Here is a 27205-nt window from a genome sequence, read left to right as displayed (position 1 = left end):
TGCATGCTGGGTGATTCTGCAAGGGATGTCTCTTGTCTAGTGTGGTCAGCAGGCAACACATAACAGATTGAATTTGTTTCCCACCCTCCTTTGGGAAGAATTAGATTTCTCCCACGAAGGAAGAAACAAGAGAATGTGATGTTTCCTCAGACTATGGCCCAAGGAGACCCATGGGAGGTACCAAGAATTTTGCTACATATTGTGTACAGACCATGAGTTTGAAATTGTTACTATCCAAGTCTCTAAATCAAAACCCAGGGTTTAGGCAGGGGAAGCCACTTGTCCACAGACCACGGACACTTAGGGAGAACCCAGCTTCAGACCTAAAACTGTCAGACGCTGTCCTTCATATCATCAGCCATACGGTAAACTTCATCTTCTCAAGTCTGACTTGGGGCAGGATAGATCTTCACAAGGAAAACAGAAGCTTCCCGGGTCTCCAAATCTGATTGAAGTCTGATTGAATGAATAAACATATCTCAAGATTAAAATGAAGTGTTAGCAGCAGGGAATGTGGAGTCAGAGAAACAGAAAGGAGATAACAGCCTGCTACATCCAATAATGTCTGAAGGGTGGGATGGACCGGGAGGCTTGTGGGTCCCTAAAGCCTCCTGCTGGTAAGTGAATATGGATCCAGAAGGTAGGTGGTATGAAACCGCCCCCATAGAGAGATGCTCCTTGCTCTGGATCCAATCGAAACAGGCAGCTTTCTGATAAGAATTTAACTTTTCAAAGTTTCCCCGGGGAAGAAGTATGTTGGCCAGAGGCCCCAAATGTTCAGCCCCCTTAGAAGCTAGAGTCTTTATTCTAAACTCGTGCCTTGAATCCTGATGACGAGCACACCTCTTCAATCAGAAACTCATTGGAAAATAGTAGATAATAGGGTTTAAAGTCTTAGGAGTGGAAAGGTTACCGAGGCAGGCCAGCTGCCCATCTTCCCAATCAAGTGATGGCCGCAAGGTCCCAGGATCCTCATCAGGAGATTAAATAAACCAGACTTTATCTCCGCATCCTGAAGACCAAGTCACTAAGTGAATAGAAAATACTTCGCTCAAGCACTAGCACAAAGAAAATGTCCTGCGGCTCGAACCGTTATTTTAATGATGTTATTTGGATGTGAACTTATTCATATGTGGGATCTAAATAGTTAAATCTCATAAAAATAGTAGATGGTGCTTGTCAGCTCCGGAAGACAGGGCCAGTTGGGAAGAGTTGGTACAAAGGAACAAGTTTCAGTCACACAAGAATAGATTATAGAGTTCTGCTGAGCGATACCCCACCTGTTGTTAACAATGCCGACGTTTGATGGCCTGTGTCCTCTGAATGCCCCGTGCCTCCATGGGTGAGCCTGCCTCTCTGGATGCTGAGCCCACTTCTCCTGAGTTCTCCAGTCCACGTCTATTTTCAGAGCTCAGCCGGTACCTCTAGCTGTCCTCCTTTTCGTTATTCAGGTTTTTCCGTACTGACTGTTATTTAACGTGGCCAAGTATTTTTGGAATTCTGGGTAATCACGGCAGACAAACGCAAGCGGAGTGGAATGTGGGACTGGAGGTGCGGAATGTGGCTTTGTGCGGGAGACTTTGGCATGATTTCAGCCTCAAACGGAGCACTCGGTGATCGGCCTAAATCGTTCTCAATTGCACCTGACGCACGGGGCGGACGTGGTGAGGCACAGACAGCTGGGATGGTTTTTAGGAAAAAGGCTGACCGCCTTCTCCAGTCTGGGAAGTAGGAGGCCAACTCCCAGGAGGTAGGGGAAGGGCAGAAATCCAGCTTTGAACTCCAAACTGCACTTTGCTTTCAAATTCTGTGAATGCCAGCCCAAAAGCCTTTACCTGATAACCTCAGATGGTCATCTCTGCAACACAAAAAAGGAGGAAGTTCAGTATTTACTGCCTCCGTTGGCCATCTTAAAAACCCACCTCGTGTCTTTACTGTCATTAACACAAGGTTTTAGGAGAACGCAATATTTGCAAAATGGAACTTAAGAGATTCTTTGAGAATTCGAATAAGGCTCTCAGCGGCTTCCTGTGGGGGAGACTGCTTTCCAATGGGCTTGTATTTACCCACCCGTAGCGTCCCCAACACCCTTCACCTCCCCCCACCCCCCATGATTACTGCGTTTAGTCAACTATCGACTCGGGAAACAATTTTGTTCCATTTGCCTTCTCTGCCTGAGAAAAAGAAATAAAAGGAAAGCTTTGAAGTACCTTTCTGGCGTGATGTTTGCATTCAAGTGTTAATGCGATACTGAGAAAAGCGATAGATGCTAAGTGTTTACATTAAAATGGAAATATGGAATCGATTTTTCCAACAGGGGCTCCTGGTCCCTTTTAAAAAGTATACTTCAAGAGGCCCAGAACAATACAAAACGCAAGCCACCATCTTTAAGTGATATCGGCTGAGGCAGCAACTTCTGGTGAGTTACAGCTTGAGCCAGGTAGGATAATTGTTTTCAATGGCTCATCAGTACACCCGTGTCTTTGTCACAGTGAAAAAAAAGAAAAAGGAGAAATTATTTCTCAGCCAGACACGGGCTTATTATCATCCTTGGTACTTGTGTTTTCCCTTGCTGTGACTAATATCTGAGAAAACTACTTAAAGGGGGAAAGATTTATTTGGGTTACGGTTTCAGTCCATGGTCCAGCTTGCTCTGTTGCCAAGGTGGGCAGGGCAGAGCATCAGAGAATGCGAGGCAGGGCCTGTGTGTGAGAGAGAATAAACAGCTTCTGGGATACAATCCCTGCCCCCTCTCCCTCAGTGATCTATTTCCTCTTGTTAGATTCCACTTTCTGAACTTCCCCACACTTTCTAAAACAGCAGAAGCAACTGGGGACTCAGTCCTCAGCACACCACATGAACCTGAGTGGGACATTTCCTAGTCAAACCTTAACAGCATTTTCTCTAATTACGATACCTTCTAGGTCATTCTGTTTTAAAAGCCAACCTTTCAAAATTATCAAGCCCAAAGCTTTATGAGTCTATCTGGCCGTTGCTAGAACAGACAAGACAAGTTAAACACTAACGTTTTGGAGTGTGAAAGATGTAGCTTGCTTGCCGTTTCTGAGCTGTGTGGTAAACATCTCTTTGAACCTTGGTTTCTATATCTAAAGATGCTGCCCAAGTTGAAGGAAGGGCTGGCTTCCCAGAAAACACAAAGAGGAAAGTGTACACTAGAAACTAATTCCATTTATTGTCCTATGGTGGACCAGACATAAAGTTAATAATGATATCTACCTGTAACTCCAGCTCTCTGGGATGTGATGCTCTCTTCTGGTCTCTACTGGTACCACACACACAGATATACACACAGATTCAGAAATAAAAATCAAGTATTTAATAATAAAAGAGGTTTCCTGGCGTCTACTAATGTAATTTTTTCAAGCCTCTAAGTATCTGTTTCCATTGAGTAGGCACTGCTCCTCTGCCAATTTTGTGAAGATACTGGCTAACTTATACAGCAAATATTTATTGAATGTATTTGTGGTTTTTAGTCATATGGGATTGGTCAACTTATTGAAGCATTTGTCTGAAGTGAATGGAGAGCAGACATCTTTCCAGGGCTTCAGGAAGACTACTAAGGAAGAATACTGTTGCAGAAAGATGTGTCGTGAGACATGGGGTTACAGCTACATCCCTCATTCCTTTCCAGAGTCCTGGTTGTTCTTTGTCTAGGGATACATCTGTAGGGCCGAAGCCAGAGAGAAGAAGGTTCCTGAATGAAGCCTAAGGAAAAATGATGTCAGCCTAAGAGTTGGTACTGGCTTGAGAAACCTGAGGGGATTCATCTATCTTTCAGTCACAGCTACATGGCTTGGTCCATGGATGACTGAGGCAAGAACACAGAAGTACTTAACACACGCTCAGAGATTTTATTCTGTCATGCCAGACTCGGGGTGGAAGTGTCTAGACATACATTATAATTCCTCTGGTGGGTATGAGTGTATGCATGTACACCCTGAAGAGTAAGTGTCTGATTCCCAGGATTTGTCATATGAGTCTGTCGCCTCTCATCCGGTCCCCCACCCCGCTCTGTCCCACCCTCAGTCCTATTCCCACACAAAGGGAGAAGGGAGGATAGTGTGGCTGTCTGTAGAGGGAGCTTTTAAGTGGAAGTTTGTGGGCACAAAGGTTGAAATGTAAAATGTGGTTGGCATGTCCTAGAAATATCAGGAATCTGTGTGTGGCTGGTGCAGAGTCTGAGAGATGTGGGCTGGAAGCATCTGGATGGAAGTATAGAAAGCTGTGTTGATCACAGAGGGGACTTGAATTCACATTATGAGTTAAAATACAGGGTCCATTATCTCTGTTAGACATTTCTTTAAAACTTACTGGTTCTCAACCTTTCTAATGCTGTGACCCTATAGTACAGCTCCTCATTCAATTGTGACCCCCCCCCCCGACCATAAGTTATTTTTGCTACTGTTATGAATTATAATGCAAATATCTGTTATGTAGGGCATCTGATATGTGACCCCTGTGAAAGGGCTGCTCAAACCTCCAAAGAGGTTGCAACCCACAAGTTGAGAGCCACTGAGTTAGAGCATCCAAGGAAGACCAGAAAGGCTGGTTAGGTGTCTATTGCAGCCACTTGGGTGCAGGATGATGCTGGCTTGGAGTAGGCTAGCAACGTCAAGGTGTTGGGTAGTGGCAAGATTCTGGAAGCGATCCAGTTCACGGTGGGTAATGTTAGAGAGATGATCTCACTCTGAGTAGCTAAATGAGCAGAGCAGAATGGGAATATGGACAGAATGGACTTGGGAGGGGATGCCTGGGAGCTTGAGATTGCACATGATGAGCCTGACATGCTTATAGACATTTAAAGGATGCTGTTGCATCATAGTTGGATCCCGGGACTGCAGTGGAGTCAGGAGGAGGGTGAGCAGCCCACAATGTGGTGGGAGACGCCAGTGAACAATGGACAGATCATTCCCAGACAGCACACAAGTGTGTCCCAGGGCGAGTAACTGTAAGAGCCAAGAGGCAGGTCCAGTCCCGTGCTTGGGAAAGGATGCCATCTGAGTGACAGCTGAACTGCAGCCCTCAGGATGTCACAGGACAAGGACAAGGGATGATGTCAAAGGGAATCATCTAAGCAAAGGCCCAGAGCAAAGGCAGAACATCTTGCCGATTTGAAACTAAAAATAATCCCGTCTCTCTCCAAAAGGGCAGAGATTAGGAAAGGGCAAAGGGAGGGGTATGGAGTGGGGATACCTTAGAGGCTACATTAAGAAGTCTTGACTATTTTATGAATACACAAGGGTGCCGTTGGGATGTTCTAAGCAGGGCTCTGAGGTCAGATTTAATACGTGCTTTACCCCTGGACAGACCTTTCCCCCAGGAATGTGCTAGGCCAGTTCCATGAGCTCATCTCCCTTGGGCCACTTGAAGCCTACCTTCTTGTCCATCCCCATTAGTGCCACTCCAGACCTTATCAGGCATGTCACATCTAAGTAGGTCACGACAGACAGAAAGGCCCCTGGGGCTTCATTTCCCAGGGTTCTGGCAGAGACTCAGGGGAGGATAATCTGCCTGGACAGGCTGATTGTGTGCTGAGCTGAGGGCTCTTAGATCGAGTGCTGAGTGCTTTCCAGGCAGCCCAAAAGAACCAAATATAGAAGCTTTTCTTTTCTGTCCATCCATCCATCCATCCATCCATCTGTCCGTCAGTCTGTCTATCTGTCTTTCCATTAATTTTTTTGTTTCTTTTCATAAATTTTTTTTTTACAGTGAAATAGCTAAGATCTAAGATTCAGCCATTTTACCCCAAATAGTTCTTCAATTCCATCACTAGGTTGTACGGAACACTGCAGCATGTGAGCATTTAGAATACATGTCTAAGTCATTTCTAGAAAGAGCCTAAGACACGTCTTCTGGCTTTTGGAAGTGGGTTCAATCTGGATACAGCAGATTGAGAGCACAGGTTCTGGGAAAACAAGTTCTTAAACTTGATGTGTTTTCTCCTGCACAACCTGGGACATATTAATAACCACAGCCCAGCTTTAGCACCATCACCTTTCGAAGGGACAGAGTTAAGCTGAGAAGGATTCAGAGAGAGAGAGGAAAAAACAAACAAACCAGCAATTGATTAGTGATGTCTGTTAAGGGCATGGCATGAAAGAGGGGAGGGTAACCACTGAACCACTCTGTTTTCAGCTCTTTTATTCTTTTTATGTGAAATTTAGAACTTAGATACAAATCACAGATTTGTAGGACAGCATAGCTAAATATTAATAGAAGCATAAATAAAAATGTACATAGTGTTGTGTTTATATTAAAAAAATGAAACCATTACTTAAAATCTCCCTTCACCTGCCCTTCCTCACAACTACAGCAATATTTTATCAAGTATTAAAGGACAAGATAATAGAAAAATTACATTGTCTCAGAGCAAAGAATTATCAGAAACTCATATTATTAGGCCATCATAATTCCTGTAAGAAGATGAAGAAGCTATTATAACACAAAGTAATAAACTAATCTTTTACTAGAAGAGTCATAAAAGTATTAAACGCCATCTTGTCAAATATACTTTATCAATACATAAAATGATAAAACTGTTGAAAACAGAACAGCAATTGCCTCCCACTCTCCCACTTCAAAACTGTGACAGACATCACTAATCTATCGCTTTGGTTTTACAACTGAATTTTTTCCAGCTTAATGATCAGCCTAACACTGGAAACATCCACTATCAATTAATTAGAGTTGGCAAATGAGAGGAAATATATTTGATATCATTGGACTAATGGATCCTACCAATAGAAGCCATAATACTATGATTCTATTGTTCTATTGAAGTCTGGTGGTCATTTCACAGACAAGCATTTCATCAGATTACTCAAGCACATTACTCAAGATTAGACACAGAAGAACAAGAATTATTTGTTTAAATAAATGTCTGTGAAAGAATAAGTTATAAGACAGTACATTCCTAGGTCCACCATAATCTTATTCGTACTTATTTATATGACGTCACTAGCCCTTAAAAACCAAGTTGGACATGCAAACATCTAAGAATGGGTTGATTCTTAGAGAAGTTGGTGAGTGGTTCTGTTGTCAGAGTCATAATGATTACTAGGAATGATGTCTGTCCTGGTAAGGTTTAACTGTCAACTTGACAGAACCTAGAATATTAAGAGAATATCAGTTGAGAAACTAGGTGATCAGTCTGATTCATGCTTTTGCCAGTGAGAAATGACCCAGTTAAGTGATGTAGGAGGGCCCAGCCCACTGTGGGCAGCACCATTCCCTATGCAAGTGATACTGAATTGTGTGTGAGAAGCCAGCTGCATGCACCTCCCTGCCAATCAACAACCAGCATTCTCCATGATTCCTGATACTTGGTGTATCATGCACCCCAGCACCTGACACCTACTGTATCATGTACCCCAGCTCCTGTCACCTGCTGTATCATGCACCCCAGCATCTGACACTTGCTGTATCATGTACCCCAGCTCTTGACACCTGCTGTATTGTATACTCCAACACCTGACACCTGCTCTATTATCTACCCCAGCACCTGACACCTGTTCTATCATGAACCCCAGTGCCCGTCACTTTCTGTGCACACATCTCACGTCCTGACCCAACACAGTGTGCTCCTCTCACCCCTTTGCCTAGCTGGCTCTTCTCTCCCAGTTAGTTCCTCCCTAGACACTTTTCAGAATTCTTGTTTCTCTGTTGGCAAAGTCCTCCCTAGCCTTCCACCTCCTTCCCAGCAGGTTTTTGCAAACTCTCAGAGACTCTGTTCCATCCTTTCATTTCTTTTTGTAATGAAATGCTCATTTGTTTGATTGCCCATGTAATGCCTGCCTTTCCAACTAGACCATAAAGTCCATTCAAACAGGAATGTGTTTATGTTAGCGATTACACCCTCTGGGCCTCATTTGCCGCCTGGAACTCAATATACAGTCAATAATCATTGGTTAATGATAAGTGAGTGAATGAGTGACAGGATCTAGCTGACTTGGGTAATAGTTTACGCTCTCCAAATCCCAACCTTCTTAACATTTTGGTTGAGACCCTTTGCTGTGGAGGAGTTGACTTGTTTCTTATGGGATGTTATAAATACTCATAGACCCCGTTCATTGGATTTTGGCTATATCTATTATGGCAACTAGAAATGCTTCTAAACACTGCAAGTGTCCCTCTGTGGGGCAAAATTGACAACTATTGTGGTATAGTATACTAAATATTCAAGGCATTTGTTTGAAGCTCTTGACTGTGGAACTCTCTGTTCTGTGCCTTCTGAAGTGCTCGGTAGCATACTCTGATCTCTCCATACCAGAATCCTTCTCTACTTGATAGATCCATCTGCTGACTTAGGCCCTTTCTGGTGGCCCAATCCAAGGTGTAAGCACATGTCCTGCCCCATGAATGTCAGAGTTCATGAACTCCACGACTTTCTAAGTAGACTGAACTCCAGTAGCTATTATAAAGAAGATGTGGGCCAGAGTGGAAAAATGATTTGTAGGGAATACAAATACAGGGATGGATATCAGTTGCTCCAAGGCTTTTATGCTCCATATCCAAACAAGAGATGTAAAGTCCAGATGGAGTTAGTGCCATATAATTATAAAGTGTAGAGGTGCCACACTATGGCCCCGCATCTGTGTAAATAAAGTTTTATTGGAGAACAACAATGTTGTTGTTTTTTTTTGGGAGGGGGTTATTTTCTTGGTGGGTATAGCATGACTCAAGAGCAGATTATGAAAACTCTGAAGTGGCCTAGCCAACAGACACATTATGGGATGCAAACAGATCTGGTTAGATTCTCTGTTTTAGGGTGTACAAATGGTAGGAGAACAAAGGAAGGAAAAAAAATCCTGAGATTTAAACTTTTATCGTTTTGAGTTCTTACCTGGGATTCTAGACATTCTAGTTTCTGTATGCATGTGTTACAATAGTCCCATTACTAAGTCTGAGTGCAGGTCTTTATCTTTATTTTTTTTTCAAATTCCATACATGAGCACCAAATCTATATGACTCTGGCCCCGTGTCCCCTCCAACTCCTCCCCAATTTACTATCTTTCAAATTGTTATTGCTTCATGTGTATGTGTAATTTTTCCGTATTTACACATGTATGTGTAGCTTACCAAGTCCGTCTAGTCTTGCTTTTATGTGCCTGTGTCCAGGGATGGTCACTTGGGATTGGACAACCTATGTGAGAGTTTAACCCCAAAGGCAACTGATTCTCTCTCTCTCTCTCTCTCTCTCTCTCTCTCTCTCTCTCTCTCTCTCTCTCTCTCTCTGTCTCTCTGTCTCTCTGTCTCTCTCTCTTTCTCTCTCTCTTTCTCTCTCTCTCTCTGTAGTTACTGACCTCCCTCTACTTCTGTCATCTAGGGATGGGACCATGTGACTGCCCCCTAAGAATGTGAGCCTAACATAAACAGAGAAAATGCATGTTGTTCACGTAGTTATCCTCATATTTGTACTATCAATTAGAGGAGGTAGTCCCTCAGTGTTTCCTGAGTGGTACGGTGAGTACTGATGCTGACATTCTCTGCCCTTCTTCCCTCATGGTTAAGATGGCCAACGCCCTGCTGGTGTTAATGTCTTCTATGGCTTTTGTCATGAGAAAGTTCAGAGGGTCCCATTCCTCACTATGTGTGATAGAGGGTACAGAACATTGATACAACAGCAATGTGACTGAAAGCATCTTGGATCCATGTTGCATTGGGATGGAGAAGTCTCTTGGAGCACTGATGACCAGATCAATTCATTAATTGTTAGTAACTTGTTCTAACCTCTCAATTGCAAGTGATTGTTAAACTTTCCTCCCACACCTTGTGTATATATGACCTTGTCTGGAGGTTTATTCTTACCTCTGTGTCTATGCATCTGTGTGTATGTGCATATGAGTTCAATGCCCACGGAAGCCAGAAGAGGGTGTTCGATGCCCTGGAGCTGACATTACAGGTGGTTATGAGGTCCCCAAAGTGAATGCTGGGGACCACGCATGGGATCTCTGGAAGAGTTGTATGCTAAGTCAGTGAGGTTTGGGGATGTCCTGCTTCTACAGCATCATAGGGTCTTTCCTTATATCCAGTGAATGGCTGAAGTAGAGGATACGCCTTAGCTTCATCACTAACAAGGATTCTGGTTTTCCCTGGTGCTAGAATCCTTCGAGGAAACAAAGAAGAGCTATCACATTTTTGACATGGAAACAGATGTATCACAGAAGGAGAAACAAAGTGCACACAGAGCAGAGGCTTTCATACTACAAACCATGGGTCCCACTTGGCCCTCTGCCTGTTTGTGTCAATAAAGTTTTATTGGGACACAATGACATTCACTTGTTTCTGTATCATCAATGGCTACTTTGGCATTATTGGGATGTAGGTAAGTAGCTGTAACAGAGGCAACAGGCCTTGCGAAGCCTATAGGACTCACTACTTTTGTCTATGCAGGGACAACTTTGCTGACTCCTGTTAAGTGCACAGGTTTGAGTCCTAGCTCTGACACTTACCAGCATATGATACTGGTACGATATGATATCTCATGTCTCTGAGATTTAATATTCTCACCTCACCAATCAAATGAAGACAGAGACAGAACCATATCCTGAGGTTGTCTCATGATTTAATGAGCTCAAGTGTTTTGCCCATTACCAAGCTGAATTTAATATGCTTAATGGAGGATGGTGATTATTGCTATTTTGTCACCGACGTGATCAGTTACTGATTTGCCCAGCTCTCAAATGATTCCTGTGTGCCTAACAATAGGTGCTATGGATCCAAAAGCCAGCAGTGTCCTGATCTTCAAATTAGTTTGAGTTCGGGAAATAGATAATGAAGGGTGATAGCTGTTATTAAGTTAGAACCACAGATAATAATAATATATTATGATTACACTAAAACATTGTTTGGGCCTCAGGTAGAAGTAGATACTTCCATGGGGATTGGCAGTACATTTTCGTTTTTCATTGCAGACACCCTGGCAGCCCACAAGGAAATGTGTTTATCTCAGAAGCACTTGGCAGAGGTGGCACGGTCGGGGCCAAGCTGGTAGAAAGACTCCATTTCTCAACCCAGCTTTCTACGTGGAATTATTTAGAGGGAAACTTTATCAGGCGGCCTTCCAGCTCTGTGTCATCCATCTTGCCGAGGTAATTCAATAGCCCTTGCCGGCTGATGATTTATGGGACTGGTGGCCTCCGGGAGGCTGCTCTTTGTATTACAGCCTGTGTTTTATCAATGGCCAGCGACCTGCTAGCTGCAGCCAGAAGCAACAGGCTCTTTGTTGAATCCTGTTAACCCAGGCCTTGGTGAAAGCTAGCTCTGGGGCCAGCAGAGGGCCGCTGGCCACTTGGGCAGATGGGAGTAGTAGATTGTTCTAAGTTGGGAGCTCTTGTTAAAACGAAGTGACTCTGTCTTAATGCACCGGGGTCTCGTTCTTCTGTAGAAATCTCCCATGAGCCTCCAGCCTCCATACTGTCTTGACCTTGCAGTTCTTGGGAGGGAGACATTTTTATCTTCCCTTTACAAATGAGAAGCCCCAGATGAAAGGCACAAACTTAAAGCATCCCCAGATTAAGAGAGCTGTAGCGAGTGTTTGAGGTCTGTTGTGTGGGGACCTCTGAGTGTTCGTCTTCTTGTTGACCTATCCAAAGAGACAGGCTGAGGCAATCTCCAGGAGGTCAGGGCTTCCTTTTCTTATCCATATTTGCGTTCGCAGCACTTAGCACTGGACCTGGCACACAGTAGATACTGAATCAATTTTTAAGGGGTGAGTGTTTTCAGGACCTTCGCATATGTCACTGTCAGTTTCTAAAACAGTCTTCCACGTGAACATGTTGCCCATCCCCAAGTATCCTGAGGTCCAGGCTTAGATGCCATCTTAAGAGAGTCAGCATCCCACACGTAAGATGAGACTCATGTAAGTTTAACAGAATTAAATACAGGGAGTTGGTTCAACATCTACTGGAGGGTGGATGGAAGAAGGGGACAGTTTGTCACACAGTACATCTGCATAGCCAACCATCCAGATAGCTGGTATGGCTTCCCTGGGTCCTCTGTCTCAGGGTGTTTGACAAGACAATCACCAGCTGAAACTGGGGTCTCTTGCAAGGTCGGTTTCCATGGAGGGAGGGATACATTTTCAAGATCATTCCAATGGTCACGGTCACCATCCAGCTTTCTCATGGGCTTTTTGCACTGAAGTCTTTGCTGTTGGTGGAGAAGCTCCCTGATTCATGAGTGTCTCCCTAGGTGACTCCCAACATGGCCGCTGGCTTCAGCAGAGTAGGCAAGAAAGAGAGAAAAGCCAAGGCTGAGGTCAGTCTCTGTTTAAATCTCAACCATGACACACCATCACCTCTGCTGTGAAGAATGAGGCGGGAAGTCCATCTCTGCCCCAGGAGAAGGAATCACACACATGGGTGTGAACCCATGAGCCAGAGATCACTGGGAAAACACAGAGGCTGTCCCCTCAACTCCCACAGGCAGAAGGCGGCTCATCATGCATAGGGCTAGAGGAGCAAACGGGGTGGCTGGGGTTCTAGATTCTGAGTTCTTGGAGGAGGGGCTGGCAGTGGCCAGGAGGAGGTGACCATAGCCAGCTGGTGCTGGTAATGGGTAGGTCTTCATGATACTGTTTCTATGTATATAAGGAGGACACTAGGTAGCTGCTGTTTCTGGAACTATTAAGCCCCATTTGAGGTGCGGAGAAAACATCCAGCAGCAAGAGGAAGAAGATTCAGTGAGGTGAACTGTACCTCTGAAAATTTACCCCTCTATCCATAATGAAGTCTTTTAAAATAATTTACGTGTGGGAAGGGCATATGGGGTGGGGGAGTTGTACATGGACCACAGCATATGGTTTGGAGGTCAGGGTTCAATCTTTGGGTCCTTCATGGTCCTCCATCTTGTTTTGAGACAAGGACTCATTCCTTCTGTGTGCCAGGCTAGCTGGCCTGAGAGTGTCTGTAGATTCTCCCATCTGACTAGAGGAGTGCTGGGATTATAGGCACAGGTGTCCAGGTTTTATGTGGGTTCTATGCATCTTACCTGATGTCCTCAAGTGTTTTAGCTTATTTTCCTGACAAAAACTACTTAAGAGAGAACTGGTTCATTTGGAATCACAGAGAAACAGACCATCGTGGTGGAGAAATCAAGGCAGCAGGCGCTGAAGGCACTGATCACATCACATCTCTAGTCAAGAAGCAAACTGATAATGTGCTCAGCTCAGTTCCTCCTATTTCCTTAGCCTAGGATCCTGACCTAGGGAATGACACCACCCACAGTGGTCAGGTCTTCCCAGGGAATGACACCACCCACAGTGGTCAGGTCTTCCCACCTCACTTAACCTAATCAGGATAATTCCTCACATGATCAGAAGCTAGCTAAACCTAGATATTCCCTCAGTAGTGTGAAGACCCTGGTGTCACAGATAATTCTAGATCCTGTGGAGACAGGAACCATCACATCATGCTTCCATCTTAAGCACTTTAATGAGGGAGGCATTCTCCCAGCCCCATGTAACAAATTCTGACTCCACAGGGCCTGAGACTGTGTGAATGCTTGGGAAGAGGGCCTTTGTGGATGCAACTAGATCTGAGGGAGAAGGATTTGGGTGGAAGCTGGCACAATATGAAGACGTCATTAGGAGAGGGGGGAAATTGGATGCAGACGTGTACACCGGAAGGCATGAGAACAAGATGCAGCAACTGTTTCTATAAGCCACGGGTGTCAAAGGTTGACAGGAAATGGCCTGAAGGTAGGGGAAAGGCAGGGGTGAATACGCTCACAGCTCTCAGGAATAACCTCTCGCTGACCCCTCAACTTTCGGTTTTATTTGGTTCTTTGGCACCTGTGAGATGATAAATTCCCGTTCCTCAGGCCATCTGGCTTGAGGTTCTCAAGTTGGCCCTTAATCACAGATTTTCTTTCCGCCGTTCCAGTTACCTGCAATCAGCCACTATCCCTACATGCCAGATGTCAACAGCCAATAAGTTCCAAATAACTCTCAATAATGTGTTGTTATAACTGATCCATTTTACTTTAATTTTCATTAAAATCCTATTCTGCTCATTTTGTATATTAAATTTTAACCATAGATATGTCTAGGATAAATCCTTCATGGGCATGTAGATTTTAGAATGATTCATAGTTTCAAGCATCCACGTGGGTCTTGGATCAGGTCCTTCATGGACGAGGGTGTGTGACTATTCTGTAATAGGAAGTCTGGGGAACTAACTACCTCCTTCAGTGTGATGTCATCTTTGGCACCGCCTACCATGCAGGATTCCTGCAGATGTCCTAATGATGTCTTCAATGTGGATACTGTCTGTCATCACCAAGTCAATGGTAGAGGGTGGGTGGGAACTGAGCAGTGGTCACATGGGAACCTGCATGTGACTCTCTGGAGGAAGCTTGTGGTGACTCTCCAAGCCCTGGCTGGGTCTCCTCTCCCCTGTGTCCCTTTAGTCTCTTGAATGACATGTTATCAAGGTGTTTCATGCACCATCTGCTTTCTCTCCCAGACCATGAACCCCATGAGGGTAGGCACTTCGTTCTTTCCGCTTTTCTTTTCCCTCTGGTGCTAAGCACATAGTAGGTAGTTAGAAAATAGTTGTCAAGTTGAATACTTGACGGCGAAAGTGGAGGAAGTGAGTCTCGAAGGCAGAAAGGTCAGGCTAGCTCAGGTCCAACCCGTGTCCTCAGATCACCAGTTACTCTTCATAACAGTTCTGCGTGCGAGTGTTTATCTCCGTTATCCATACATGAAACTGATCAAAATGGCTGACCCACAAGTGAGTGGCAGAACCGGGGCCTCCATCTTCTTTTTACAAGTCGTCCTTGTCCTCACACCGTTCTTAGAGTTGTGAATGAACCAAGTGTGTGTGTGTTTGTATGTGTGGGGAGCAGAATGTGACGCGCATTCACGTGTTGTCATTTTCGTCCTCATTTGTGTTAGTGATGCTCTCACTTTTTCATTTTATGTATGTGTGCATTTGATGCACATGGGAGTATATAGTGGTTGTGTGTGTGTGGTGCATATGTGTATGTGTGCACATATAGTATATATATATGTGTGTGTGTGTGAATGTGTGCATTTGTACATGTTTATTGTGATGTGTGTGTGTGTATATATGTACATGTATAATACATATGTGTGTGAATGTGTGCATTTGTACATGTGTATTGTAAGTGGAGTATATGTATATGTGTAGGTGTACGTGTATAATGTATGTATATATGTGTGCGTGTGAATATGTGCATTTGTACATGTGTATTGTGTAGCGTGTGTGGAGTATGTGTATATGTGTGGTGTATGTATATATGTATGAATGTGTACATTTGTGTGTGGGAGTGTGTAGTGTGTGTGTGTGAGGTGTATGTATATATGTGTACCTTTGTGGTGTATGTATACACATGTGAATGTACATTTGTATGTGTGTGTTGTACATGTGTATTTATGTGTGTGTATGTATGTGGCATTTGTGTCTCTGTGAGTGTATCTGAGTGTATTTGTATGTAGGAGTGTGTGTATGTATGTGGTATATGAGTGTATGTGTGTATTTATGGTAGATGTGTGTGTCTGTATACATGTAGTATGTATGTGTTTGTATGTGCATGAGTGTATGTGGTACATATCTATTTATGTGTATTTGGTGTTTGTATCTGTGTATGTGTCTGTGTGTATTTGTGTTGGGGGGAGTGCGTGTAGGAGAAGTAGACCTGTGATACAACTCATGTCTGGACCCTGAGAGAGATGAGATCTTTGTACTGTAAAGGCTGAAAAGTGTGTTTGTTAGAATAGAGCTACTATGTCTGACAGGGTAATGAGCCCAGAGGAGGATTCAGGCATTCTGCTCTGTCGCTCTCCACTTCATCCCTTTAAAAATTATTAAATTTCATATAACATATTTTGAAAATATCTGTTCCTTCCCCAACTCCTCCCAACTCTACCCTTTCCCCCCTTGAACCAATATTATGCCCACCCCCCCTTTTTTTCAACCATCAAATCTAATTTGTGCTGCCCAAATGTTCTTGGGCAAACGCAACTCTTCCCCCCGGCCCCCAGCAGCTAGCAATTGCTCGCAGCTCCTCAGCTAGGGTGGGACTTTGTGCCGAAATACACCTTCCATGTTGGGATTTGGTCTGGCTCGGGCTTGTACAGGTTCTGTGCATGGTATCACAATGCTGTGAGTACATATGTAGCTGCCCTGCTGTGTCTAGAAGCTTCTTTATAGTCACCCACCACCTCTGGCTCATAGACTCTTTCCACACAGCCTTCCACAGTGATCCCTGAGCCCTAAGAGGAGGGATGTGATTATGTCCCACTTAGGGCCGAGCACCCTACTTGGAAATCTCTTGTTGGAAACCTGCACATTGACTACTTGTGATCTCTGTGTTAATCACTAGAACAAATAGAAGCTTCTATGAAGGGAATAAAGAGGTGGATTAATCTCTGGGTGTAATAATAAGTCAGTAGGAGTCAGTTCAATACTATGCCTGTCTTATAACCTTGAGACAGGTTGTAAACATGAAGCCAGAGTAACTGCTAACAAACCTCAAAGACCTTGTCTTCCCCCAACCCTAGCACCGGGGTACCGGCATATCCATGGCCATGCTCAGACTCTAAAGTGTACGTTGGGGATTGGAACTTAGGACCTCACACTTGTGCAGCAAATTCTCTTCCCCACTGAACAATCTCCCTACACCTGTCATCCAGTACTCATTACACAGAGTAAGCCGTCTTGATGGAGGATCTGAAACCAATCCAGATGTTCTAGTTATCTCCAATCCTATTGCACAGCCAGACAACTGAAAACCAACCAACCTCCCTCCCTGAAGCGTGGATTAATAGGTTGTTGATACATCTAATGGTTTGTTTAATTGATGGCTTCCGCCATTATTAGGGGGGAGAGTTTAAAGGGGCTTTTATGATTATAAGACCCGCATCAGTTAGTCTTGGAAACAAGAGTGTAAATACAAATGACATCTGTTCTGTTGCCAATCAAAACAAACATCTTTATTGTAGCCAAAGCTTTAAGAATTTATTCTGTAAATATTTGAGCATGCGTTATGTGTCTGGCACTGTTCTTGCAGCCCTGTGGGTCGTAAATGTGTACAATAGGTACTCTTTCCCCAGGGGTCTTGCAGTGTAGCTAAAGAAGCCAGACATACACGCAAGTTAATTGATGCGGGGCTATGAGGATAAAGTACTAATTAGTAAGAAGGACATTGGATGAGCCATGCTACAGTAATTACAGTAACAGTAGAGGAACATTGATACCAGTTTCTCGAGGATGGATCATCACACCCCCACACATGCCCACCCTGTCATAGCGATGAGGAACCCTGGGTGTAGAGGTGTCGAAGGACAAAGTTACAAAGCTAACAAGTGATGTGATACAAGCTAACGAGTGAAATGTGATACAACCTAACAAGCGATGTGAGATCATTAATGTTGGTTGTCAGCTTGACTGGATCCAGAGCTGCCTAGCAGACATGCTCCCAAGCACCTGTAAGGGATTATCTGGATTAGGCTAACTGAGATGGGAAGACCCACCCCATGTAGGCTGCACTACTGGGGGCCCGGACTAAATAAAAAAGAGAAAGAGAACAGAACACCAGATTTGATCTCTCTCTGCCACCTGACTGCAGATGTGATACATTGTAATTGTCTGCCTCATCATCCTGATGCCCTGGGCTTCCCTGCCATGAGGACTGTGAGCCTAAACCAGTGGTTCTCAACCTTCCCAGTGCTGAGACCCCTTAGTATAATTCTTCCTGTTGTGGTGACCCCCAACCACAAGATTATCTTCATTGCTACTTTATGACTGGAATTTTGCTACTGTTATCAATTGTAATGTTTAAGTATCTGTGTTTTCTAACGGTCTTAGACAACCCCGTCAACAGAGTCATTCGACTCCCAAAGGGGTCATGACCCACAGGTTGAGAGTCACTGGCCTAAATGTCTCCTTTATACCTTGAGATGATCTCATCTGAGGATTTTACTACTGCGACAGGAAAAGGAGCCCGATACAGGGGGGACATGAGCCTGAGTTATATCACAGAATGAGCTCTTAAGCCCTGGCACACAGTCTGTGCTGTATATGGCTGTGGGCAGCCCATTGCTGTGGTGGGAAACTCATGTAAATGTCTGTAAACTGATGACATTTGGACTGGGATTTGAAGCATAAATAACAGGCCAGTAGGAAGGGAGATAAGATTCCAGGCAGAGGAGCAGCCTGTGACAAGCACCCATGTTTGCTCTTTAATTTCTCCCCCTCTTCTATTACCACACCTACCTGTTCCTTCTCTTCCTTCCACATCACCACTCATCTCTTGCACCCCATCTTTCTGAGAAGCATGGATACACGGCCTTTGTTTGCTCCCGCCACCATGAGGCTTAGTTCTTGGGCGATAGAAACCTCTATAATTGTAAACTAGAGTTGTGTTTCATCCATCATTTTGAGAACTTCACAGAAAAGGTTGTAAGACCTCTGTGTTTTCTCCACACATACCTTATTGAAAATGCTAGAGACGGGCAGTGGGAACTGTCTCGGGAGGTCTAACGTGCTTATGGCTTTTTTTTTTTTTTTAAGAGGAATTTTGAAAGAAAACCAAAGCAGACAGGAACACACTGGACTTTCTGCCCGAAGAGGTCTTGCACTGCAAAAGTCACATAATTGACCCCGTTGGCCTTGGGTGGTGAGTGGGTTCTAGAAATGGAGGGAGGCTTGGAGGAGAGCCCTAAGAATGTGTTCAATGGAGGGAAGGACTGTTGTGCAGAAGGAAGTGTGCATCCCTTGGGGGTGTCCACATCTCCATCTGAGAGTGGAAGAAACTTGATACGGATGCTCTGGACTGTCACTTCTCAGAGCATTTGTGTTTTCCACTGTCGGGTGGCAATAGTGGCGTTAAGCCTCTGAGGTCACAGGAAAAGGTGCATACAAACAGGTATCTTCTGTGTAGCAGGTAATAAAAACATGAACAAATATTGCTGGTAACACTGGATTTCGGGGTTGGAGGCTATGTTGTATTTCAGATTGGGCTCCATAGGACAAGAATGTGACAGACACTAAAATTATCATGAACTTGATGTATTGAAATGAAAAGAGGGGAGGGGGAGAAAGGGACAGTGTCTCAGTCAGGGTTCTACTGCTGTGAACAAACGCCATGACCAAGGCAACTCTTATAATGACAACATTTAATTGGGGCTGGCTTACAGGTTCAGAGGTTCAGTCCATTATCATCAAGGCAGGAGCATGGCAGCATCCAGGCAGGCATGGTGCAGGAGGAGCTGAGAGTTCTACATCTTCATCTGAAGGCTGCTAGGAGAAGACTGACTTCCAGGCAGCTAGGATGAGGGTCATAAACCCCACACCCACAGTGACACACCTACTCCAACAAGACCACGCCTCCTCCAGCAAGGCCACACCCACTCCAATAGGGCCACACCCAATAGTGCCATATCTTGGGCAGAGCGTATATTAACCATAACAGGGAGGGAGATAGAAAAGGAGAGAAGGCATGAGGCAGGAGTGAATGAAATCTGTTTTATTCATTGAAGACTATGGCCTGACCCCATGGGGAGCCCTGGAGTAGAGATGACACAACAGCATCCTGTATTAAAATAGGCCACACCTTTCTAGCTCTGGGCCAGTTGGTTGTTAGATGTGGGATTTATTGAGAGAGAGGCGAGACTCTGGGTGAAGTGGATCCTGTTCGGCTGAGAGCCATCTCTAGGGCATGTGTGAGCATGGCTGACATTAGCGTACAGATCTTTGGGTTAATGAAGTGGATTGAGTTTATCTGCACCCACCTGGTCTGTTTCCACTGCCACAGGGAAGGATGCTGCCACAGGGAAGGATGCTGAATGGAGCTGTAACCATGCAAGGGTGGCACGTCTGTTTTTACAAACTGTGAGGCTGAATTCTCAACACAAAAATTCACAGAAGTGTCAGTCCAGTGCCGATTAGGAGAATTCCATGTTCCTGCTGGATCTTGATATTTCAAGAATCCTGCTCTTTCACCAGAACCTATCCTAATATGCTTCTGTTCCAAGACAGAACATGTGTCCTAATTCATAAATCATTCTTGCATTCCTTTGTGCCTTGTATAGAGTTGATGCTCACTACAACTTTCTCTGGTAAATGTCTAGACTTCTTTTCTTGACACTTCTGGTCCTCCCCACTTTGTTCTAACCTGAATTATTTTCAGGACTTCCTCACCCACCATCAGGGTTCCCATGATGCTTTGAATACCATTTAATCCTTCCCTCGCAGCGTTTGTGATGATCAATGCAAAATTTCACATTAACAGAATCTAGAATCACCATGGAAATGTGCCTCTCTGCATGCCTGTGGGGGATTACCTTGATTACATTTGTTGAGTTGGGAAGACTTGCCCACTGTGGGCGGCACCATCCCCTGGCTGGGATCCTGGGCTGTGTTGGGGAGAGAGAAAGCTGAGAAGCGGCAAGCATGCAGCAGCAGCAGCAGCAGCAACAACATTCACAGTAGCATCCACAGCAGCACTCTCTGCTTCCTGACTGTATGATCAGACTGTCTCCTGCTCTTGTTACCATGCCTTCCCTGTGGCTTTAGAACTGTGAGCCAAAATAGCCGCACCCTTCTTCGATATTATATGTTCAGGGTATTCTATCACAGCAACAGGAAAAGAAGCCAGGGGAGCATATTGTCGGCAATCTAATTGTCCAGGCCAAAGCCCGAAAGTCTTTTTTATTCTTTTATCTTCCTTTAAACCACTAGCTATCAAATCCATCAACGAATCAGGTTTATTCTTTTAACCATATCCCACGTCATTTCTTCTGCCCTTTCTTTGCCACTCTTCCTGCCTGTCTCATTTGTACTCCTTGTTCAGGTGACAGCTACCATCTCAACAGTGTCCTTGCTTCAGTTATTGTTCAACCAGGTAGATGTTTCCCACAGTGGCTGCCATACAATATGCTTTCAATACACAGTTAAAGAAGGGGTATAATCGTCTGTTTTTGGTTTAAAAATCCTGATTACTTTATTAGAAGTCACTGTTTCAAAGATGACCACTTGTCTAAGGGCATCTTTAAACTCAGGAATGTAGATGAATGATTAGAACCATAAGCCTTAGGCAGGTAGCTGTTCTCAGAAGATTCCATCTTTACCTTGCAATACCACTATATCCCTCTAGGAGGCAGTGGTTCCCAGGTTAGAATCTGTCGCTCCGGTTAATGAAGGCCTTTGCTGTTCTTGAGCTTGACTGACTTTGAGGCACCCCTTTGTACTGTTTACATCTTTCACCTAGAATGACATTTCAAATTTACCTTCGTCTCTGTGTGTATAAAAGTGTATCCACCTTTAAAGGCTCAACCCAAATGTCAGCACCGTTGAAACCTTTTTTTTTCTGATCCCTCTCAAATAGAAAAAAGTCTGGTCCCTTGCTGTGCTGGCATAGAACTTGCTCTGCCCGGTCTTCATTTATAGCCCTGACCACCTGATTTGGACAGTTTGTGAACCGGTAACAGTCACAAAGAAAGGATAAAAGGAGAGTGTTCCAATGGAGATTTGGCCAACTTCTGAATTTGCTGAGACGGCCTGGAAAGGAACAGCTTTTGTTAATGCCACCATTTCATAGAAGAGACCTATTTAAACAATCAAGAGGCAAAGGGAAAGAAGTGTATCATTTCACAGTAAGGAATCACTGTAGTAATCAAATAAACTTAGTTCTGTGAAAAATTCTCCTATTTATGATAAAGAGCCCATCACAGACCAGCCCTGGTCCAGAGAGGGGCCCTGGCATCTTTATCTTCTCTCATTTTTCTCTTCTCTTTTCCTTCAACATTGCTAGCCTGAGTCTGTCATGCATCCGAATTAGTATGGTCTCCCAGACAAAACCAAGCCCCTGGAGAGCAATGTAAGACTATTTGATTACGCACCATGAAGTGCATGGACTTTGTTCTTTTTTTCAGAATAGTATGGTTCAACATCCTGTGAGTAGGTCTAGAGCCCTGGAATTAGCTATATTGGGGCTAAGGCATTTGGCTTGAAGTACTGTTACAGCCCTCTAGGAGGCGGTAGCTTTCAGGTTGAACTTCAGTGCTCTGTGTGAACTGAGTGTTATTTCTCAACATGACTGATTCTGAGATTCTTTTCCCACCCTTGTACCCTCAGTATCGTTAGCCTGTGGCAGAAGGAAACAACATTGGGAGGTCACTTGGATTTGCCCCTACTCCCTAGCACTGAAGGAAATAATTTGGTTCCCTAGGAAGGCACTTTCTGTCCAATGTGGAGAGATGAAACCAGAGCATGCTCAGTTTGCAGTGTCATAGTAGATGCTCAATAAACCCTGAACCAGTCTCCAAAGATCTGCTGCACAGAGTGATGCTGGCTTTCCTTTAGTCATTTCTAGGTTAAGCCTGAGCCCGATCATACTTTGTATTCCAGATTTCACCTATCTCTTGAAGCAGCAGCAAGAGGTGGTGGAGTCCAGGGAAAACCTGCTGCAAGGTATGTCTAGGTCACCGAGCACAGAGATGTCTTGTGACTCTCCCTGAGCTTCACTGGATCATTGCTCCTTTTTAGAGCCCTGGGAGAGCTTCATCGAAGACAAACAGCATCTTCCTGGGGCATGACATTAACCACAGACCCCCAGGAGTGACACAGACAGAACTGTCCTGTGTGGCTGGTAGCCAACCAGGCTGTCTGTGGGTAAGGAATTCTTTGGTCATCTTCTGTGTAAATGACTGACGATGGGGAGTTAATCACACGTAGAAAATGGTTTCTTTCTCTGGGTTAATGAGCACAACACTCCTAGCAGAATCTGCTTGCTCAGTCTACTTTCAGATCTCAGGCAGTTTGAACAATTAATTGTTTCCAATAATTTCTCTTTGTTTTCCGGCAATAATGTCTGTTCTACCATAAACACATAAACTCATTGTGATGCTTTGTATATGCTTGGCCCAGGGAGTGGCCCTATTAGGAGGTAAGGCCTTGTTGGAGTAGGTGTGGCTTTATTGGAGTGGGTGTGGCCCTGTTGGAGTAGACATGGCCTTCTTGGAGTAGGTGTGGCGTTGTTGGAGTAGGTGTGGTCTTGGAGGAGGTGTGCCACTGTGGGCATGGTCTTAAGATTCTCAACTTAGCTGCCTGAAAGTCAGTCTTCCACTAGCAGCCTTCAGATGAAGATGTAGAACTCTCACCTCTTCCTGCTCCATGCCTGTCTGGATGCTGCCATGCTCCCACCTTGATGATGATGGACTGAACCTCTGAACCTGTAAGCCAGCCCCAATTAAATGTCCTTATAAGAGTTGCCTTGGTCATGGTGTCTGTTCACAGCAGTAAAACCCTAACTAAGACACTCATGGAACAGAAATATTTTTCTTTTTTAAAAAAATTTTATATCGTGTGTGTGTGTGTGTTGCATTGTGTGCATTCTTCTGTGTGATTTTGTCCTCAGTTTCTCTGAGGTACAACCTAGTGACTTGAGCAGCACACTGAATGTTTCACCGGCGAGGTTTTTGTCTCATCCTTAACAACCAGAGGCCACACTTGCCCCACTTGGGGGAGGGGGTTCACGGAGACTGAGACTGTACCATTTCTTCCTTTGCCAAGGCTGTGGATACCACCGATGGCCTGAGAAGCACTGGAGCTCGATGAGCACCAAGGTTCTGAGTCCTGGATCTGTCACATCCGACTTCTCTCTGCTGGGAAACCTTACTGACCTTCAAGTTGTGGTGCTAATGGATTTTCTTCCCTGCTCTCCCTTGGAGATCTCCCTTCAGCTCATGGGCAGAAGATCAATGTGCCCATCTCAGCTGTCACTCAACACCAAACAAGGTCTCACCACTTCTTGGAGCCTCAATACCCTCATCTCTCCCCTGGGGACAATCATAGTGTCTTTGCATATGTTCTTATGAGGATTAAATGTGGCAATGTAAGGAGAGGTCGTACAGTCCTCCAGTAGCAAAATTATTTATGGCTCTTCTGTATGAGCACTTCCTATGGGCCAGGCAGTTTGCTAAGCCTAGCTCTCACAAACTCCCTAGAAAGCGACTCTTAAGTAGCCAAGCATCAATCCATCATTCAGGAACCATTTACTAAGCACCTACTATGTATAGGTTCACCTGTTGCCAGGGCTGGGATTTAGCTGGGATGTAGCTAGTAACAAAGTTACATACTGGAAATGAGGATAAAGGTTGTAAAGAAACCTGCTTGGATCTCTACTGGGGCATCACAAAGGGAGAGGGGCTGAGGCTAGTCACCAACAGAAGATGTCAGACATGACTTCTCGGGGAGGGTCACATGTAGGCTGAGCCTTCAGAGTCAAGTGGGAGGAAGGCAAGGCAAGGAGAATGAGGGAACAGTTTGAGCAGAAGAGGAAGCCATGATGTTCTTATATAAACAAAACCTTTCCCATCTTAATCCAAAGGTGTAATCAAACACAGGCTACATTAGAATCCGTGGCCGACTGTTAGAGCCAAGGGTGGGGGAGGAGCCTTAGTGAAGGCTAAGACCTGTCCTGATGACCCACACTTCTTATTTCTATTCATTTATCTCTCTATGTATCCATTGGCTTATAGGTACGTGTGTGTGGTGTCTGTGCATGTGTGTATGCGTGTCTACAGATGCATTGGTGCATCTACGTGTTCAGGTGCATGTGTACATGCATGTGGAGACTGCAGGCTGACATCAGATATCTTCCTTGATAGCTCTCCACCTTGTTCACGCTGAAGTAGCCTCTTACACTGAACCCAGGGTTCATCATTCAGCTAGCCTGGCTAGCAAGCTAGATCTGAAGATTCCCTGTCTTTGCCTCCCACAGACATGGTGGGCACCATAATCTCTGAACTCTGGATCCTCAGACATGCACAGTAAGCACTTTTCTCTCCTGCCTCATCTGGACTTTTTCTAAGTAAATGAATACTAATACCTTCATTAGAATTTATAAAGGATGTTATTTTTATAATACTCTTAGTAAGTCAAAATGAGAAGGAAAGTGATGTATTCAGCGGTCAGAGATTGCAAAGAGATTACATTCATCCTGGCAGCCATTATCAATTGGTAGTGTCTGCTTATGTCTATCTGTTGGGAAAGATACCCCACTCATGGCAAAGAATGGTATGATCGATTAGTGATGTCTATTCCGGGCATCAAAGTAGAGGAACATTGTTAACAATTGTTATTGGAAGTTTTATTAAAACTTATCCTTGTCTTAGGTATATTTTAGAGGCTGTTTTAGGTGTTAAGTTATGGAATCACTAGAAAAATAGCCAGATAAAGTAAAAGAAAAGCTGTTGTACATATTTCATAAAAATCAAAGATGTGAATCAGGAGAGGAAAACAAAAGGACTTGAGGGAGAAAGGAGTCCCTGGGGGAAATTCCTAATAGGAGAAATAGAGAAAGATGTCAAAGCCCGAGCTACTTCACGTCTAACTTTAAGCACATTGCTTTACTGATGGACACAGCTTGTATACCCAAGCGGTCAATAAAGTCTGCTTCACAGAGTGAGACTCCTGGTGTGGTATTTTGGGGAGTCAAGGGCGAGGAGTAGGAACCCGAATAGGAAGACACAATATGGAAACAGGAAAGAGAACGTGGGGTGCTGATCTGATGATTCATGATCTACCCCAACTAAGAAGGCAAATACTCCAAATTAGAGAAATAGGAGCCCCCCTTATCAGTCCCCAGAGGTCCCCAAAACAATGGGAAGGAGCCTGGGTGACCCACTATAAGATGAAAGCCTGGACTAATTTCTTTCAAATCTCAAAGAGAAGAGTTTAAACCAAAGGATGTATGTGAAACACAGGCTACTCGGATTCCCTGTTTAGGCTCCTGGGTTTACAGATGGGGAAACTGAGGTCACGTAAGCAGAAGGAGGCTAATGGAGTTCTCATTTGATGACTGCCCAATGAGCCTTCTTCCCTGAGTCTGTGGTAGGAGACATTAGGCGGGGTTAATGAGCCAGCTCCTCTGTCTCCTGGCAGCCTGGGTCTGCAGCACTCAGCTCAGATTTGGGCAAAATATCACAGACTCCCAGAAGCACTTTCACTTTTAAAGGGAAATCGTCGGGATGTAAGAGAAGCCTGTCTTGCCGGAGGCATGAATGTGTTTGTCGGAGGCGTTTGTGTGGGATGTGGGAAGAATTTGGTTGTCTAGAGAAGAACCGGAAGAGGAAAGTGAAGGTGTGGATTTGGCTCTGTCTCTCGCTTTTGATCATCCAGAATGATGTCCCGGGACACAAGGTCTTGCATGTAAACTGTGGGTGGTGACTTAGGCAACGGTAATGCAGGAGTCACAAGGTGAAGCACAGGTTCTCCCATTTGCCTCTCTCCAGGTTTCACAGTCCCAGAGCTCACCACCCCTCAGAGATGAGCCGTGATGTGCAGGTATCTTGACTGAGAAGGAACAGACTCCATAACAGTCATGGGTGCACTGGAAAAGTACTCACTAGCTCATCAGTCCACTAGCCCAGAACTGTTTGCCATTACTGTTTTCGAGACCCTAAACGGTGACATTGACATCTGAGCCTCACCACCTTTCGCTGTGAAGAAGAGAATAATACTCCAGTGTTTCATGGGTGTGTCTGAGACTTGCTAAGGGGTACAACTGGGGTGATATCACCCAGAGGACTACATGCATAGAGTTCTGTTTATTTGTCCCAAAGTAGGTGTTTTACCTCTTTTTTAATTTTTTTCCTCATCCTAGAAGTGCCTCGGCAAGACAAGGATGTACTATCTAGCTGAAGAAGAAAAGGAACTTCAGTTACCATTTTATGATAAAAGAAATTTCATTTTCCTTTTGGGGCATATCCCTGTATTCCTTTCCATAAGCATTATGACTTTTTAATGAAAATGGAACAACAAAAAAAACCATATAGACTTCCCTGATGGAAATGGGTCATTATTTTCTTAGCAAGATTTATGGTGACAAGCATTTGTTGAAATTGTTTGTTGAAAACCGAGGCGTGAAGCTAATGAAAGCTCCGCTAACAGATAGCACAGTTCTGCTAATCCAGATTAATACGTAACGGAGCCGATCAGGAGCAGACAACTCATCCATTTATTTAACAACCAGATTGAGTATCTGCTTCGCTTCAGACATGGCATGAAGCACGAGGGATACAGTGGCTGAAAGGCGGCTTTAAGTGCGCATGCGTGGGTTGGAGACAGTACGCATGCGTGGGTTGGAGCGAGACTAAATAAAGGTGCGAATGGGTCTACTGTGCGTGGTTAAGCATAAGGGGATGCTACAGTGT

The sequence above is a fragment of the Grammomys surdaster genome, unplaced genomic scaffold (genome assembly GCF_004785775.1).
Source record: "Grammomys surdaster isolate TR1022 unplaced genomic scaffold, NIH_TR_1.0 164, whole genome shotgun sequence".
NCBI lineage: Eukaryota > Metazoa > Chordata > Mammalia > Rodentia > Muridae > Grammomys > Grammomys surdaster.
The sequence above is the reverse complement of the archived record's forward strand: the minus strand, read 5'-3'. Positions refer to the sequence as shown.